This window comes from Tasmannia lanceolata, unplaced genomic scaffold (genome assembly GCF_043159265.1).
Source record: "Tasmannia lanceolata isolate RefF3 unplaced genomic scaffold, GAP_Taslan_0.1 ptg000012l, whole genome shotgun sequence".
Taxonomy (NCBI): domain Eukaryota; kingdom Viridiplantae; phylum Streptophyta; class Magnoliopsida; order Canellales; family Winteraceae; genus Tasmannia; species Tasmannia lanceolata.
The window spans coordinates 48,240,234-48,243,845 of NW_027518689.1; positions in this window are offsets into that span (position 1 = coordinate 48,240,234).

Consider the following 3,612-nt stretch of genomic DNA (forward strand, 5'->3'; position numbering starts at 1 on the left):
AGACAAGACCATTCACAAATGGACTCGAGAAATGAGGCACCGTTCACAAACGGGCTCAAAGAGGACACGAGACCATTCACAAATGGACTCAGAAAATGAGGCACCGTTCACAAACGGGCTCAAGGAGAAGATGAGACCATTCACAAATGGACTCAGAGAATGAGACACCTGTTCACAAACGGGTTCGAAGAGAAGACGAGACCATTCACAAATGGACTCGAGAAATGAGGCACCGTTCACAAACGGGCTCGAAGAATTTAGGGATTTTTTTATGAACTTGAATTTGACGTAGGAATGGATTTTTATTTTTATTTTTTAATTAAGGATTTGGATTTGATAAATTTTTTTATTTTTGGAAAATGAGGTACCGTCCGCAAACGGGCTCAAGGAGAAGATGAGACCATTCACAAATGGCCTCGAGAAAAGAGGCACCGTTCACAAACGGGCTCAAAGAGGACATGAGATTTTTCATGAACTTGAATTTGACGTAAGATTGGATTTGTTTGAATCGGGGATTGGATTTGATGAATTTTTATTTTTGGGAAATGAGGTACCGTCCGCAAACGGGCTCAAGGAGAAGACGAGACCATTCACAAATGGGCTCGAGAAATGAGGCACCGTTCACAAACGGGCTCGACGACACAAGATAGCTTTGATTGATGAATTCAACAATGAAAAATTTAGAGATTTTTATGAATTTGAATTTGACGTAGGATTGGATTTTTTGAATTGGGGATTGGATTTGATGAATTTTTGATTTTTTGAGAAATGAGGCACCGTCCACAAACGGGCTCAAGGAGGACATGAGACCATTCATAAATGAACTCAGAAAATGAGGCACCGTTCACAAATGGGCTCAAGGAGAAGACGAAACCATTCACAAATGGACTCGAGAGATGAGGCACCGTTCACAAACGGGCTCAAGGAGAAGACGAGGCCATTTGCAAATGGGCTCGAGAAAAGAGGTACCGTTCACAAACGGGCTCGAAGAATTTAGAGATTTTCCATGAACTTGAATTTGACGTAAGATTGGATTTGATGAATTTTTTATTTTTTTGAACTCAATGAAATCGGGGATATTATGGATCGTGCCCGACAAAGATGTTGGAAACTAGGACTTTGACGAATGATGAAACGGCAAACCTTTGGAACGAAGAACCATTACTAGCAAGAATGGATTAGGAACATTTTTATGAAACTTCAACAAGAATTTTCTCAAAGAGACTGCTGGTCTTGTCTTCTGGGGATTTTGATAACTGAAACCTTGAACAAGACATTTGAGATTGGTAATTTAGAACAACGACTCTCTTGGATATTAACATGGAAAAGCGGGATCTGCTTCTTGACAGGTGTTTAGATAAACATTTCTTGACCAGGATAACTAACCGGAAGGGAATTATGAATTTGAATGGTTCATCTTTCTGAGAAATTGGCTCAACCACCATTGCATCTGAGGTTCTTCCAAGCTTAAGGTGCCTTCCTGGGGTATGATCTTTTTACGGAAGCTGGGCTTTCTGATGTTTCTACTTCTGAATTTTTCTGAGCTGATCTTCTTTGAAATGAAGTTGTTTGACTAAATTCTCGAGCTCTTTCAGGTATAATTGCAGGGAGCTGCCTAGGCCTGGCCTCCTTCACCAAGACAGTTACATCATTTGGACATAGGAACGACAATTGACTCTTTCTAAAGAGAAAACTTAGATGAAAGGCACTACTCAAAGGATTGAGCAGCCCTGAAGGAGTGAACTTAGAATAATAAAGATTGACTGACTATACTGACAAACATAGTGATGCTTCTGACTTAGTTAATGTTTTGTTTGGTAAGTCTATCCTTTCAAGGAATAGTTTTTCAATTGGTAAACACCGGACTTCTTCCTCGAAACAGTAATGCCTCAAGAATTTAATTACGACCCCTAAGATTGCTTAGCTTCAATGCCCCCAGTTTTGAGGATATCACTTGAATTTGCTTGAACTTCAGTTGATCTTCAGTCTTGATACCGGCTGTTGCCTTCTTATACTGATTCTCTTACCGTGACCAAGTCACCTCTTCAGGGTTTTTAACTTGGCGGACCGCGCTAGCCTTAACTTTTGCCTGAACCACCTTTCTAGGTTTTCGATCCAGCAGGCTATCCCCTTAGCTTTTGCCTAAGCCGCCCTTTCGGGTTTTCAACTTAGCAGGGGAATGATCTTAAATTTTGCCTAGACCGCCCTTTCAGGTTTTCAGTCTAGCAGATCTTCAAACTCCGTTATTTTTCTTATTCATCATCATTTCATTTTTTTATTGTATCTCAGGACCTAGCTCATTAGTTCTGAACACCAGAAGGACTTTTATAGGTAGGATAGGGCTTTTCAAAGAATGGCTTAAGGCTCAACAAAGATTTCGACCGAACCTGTGAACAGGTCGCCTACATATCCCAAGGTAGGAATCAGGTCGTGTGTAGTTCAGGGCGAATGCCCCTAGTTTGAAGATAAATTGTTTGATTTTTTTTTCCTTTTTTCTTTTCTTTCTGGAACAATTAACTTCTCTTCTTTTGGAACTTGTCCCTCTCTTTTTTTTTTTTGAAAGGATTGAATTTCTTTTCCTTTTTGAATCGACCGAACTCGGTTCAACCGAGTTGCCTACGTACCCCAGTATAGGGATCAGGTCTCGCGTAGTTCGGGGGAATGCCCCAAGTTTGATGGGTTTTCAAGAAAATTTGATTTAGGCTCGAAGGGTTTGCAAATCGGTATTCTTTTGACATTGGGTTTTGATTTTGGGATTTAATCGGCCAAAGGAGGCCTTTCGATGTTCAGATTGGGAATCGATCTAGGTTACTAGAGTCTGTCTGGTACTGATTATTTATTTCTTTTTTTTCTCTTTTTTTTTTTTTTTTTTTTTCACGGAGTTTGACGGCATTTCCAGGTAAGATAATGGATTTTCTTCTTTCAAGATTCTAATGCGTGCTTTCGGCTTTCATAGAGCGAAACTTGTTCCTTGACATCCTCCATCTATGGATTTGTAACTCTTGATATCTGATGACCACTTTTCAATACTTGCTCTTGAACTTCTTATCTTGAATTTGTTGGCTTCATGTTATGAATTTGAGAACCAAGGTCATTGATTGGAAATATGAAAGTTATTTCCACTCTATGCCCCTTGCATAGCATATGATATTCACTTCATTCTTTCTTGAACCTTCTATCTGGGTCTTTCTCTTGACATTAATGGTAACGCTTACGGGACCATCTTTTTATCCTCAAAACGGGTTTACCAATTCTTCACACTCTTCAGAGGGTAATGTATTTTCAATCGGCATTTATTGGATCAAGGTTTCAGTGCCAGTGTTTACCACTTCAATTTCATCTTTGAAAGGCTGAGATTGGCGCTCCTCCTCTTGTTCAAGTAATCGTTGTGACTCAAGTGGAGTTTCGTCAATTTTGTTCTCATTTGAGGAGGGAGTCTTATTTTAAGATCAGAAGCACACTTAAGAACAGACACAAGTGAACTTTTTGGAACTGACTGAAATTTTATTTAAAGAAAAGCTATTACATCAGACGACCTATCCTGAACATGCTCACGATTCACAACTCTAAATAAGAAAGAGAAACAGAAGATAACTTGCCTGGACTAGGCAT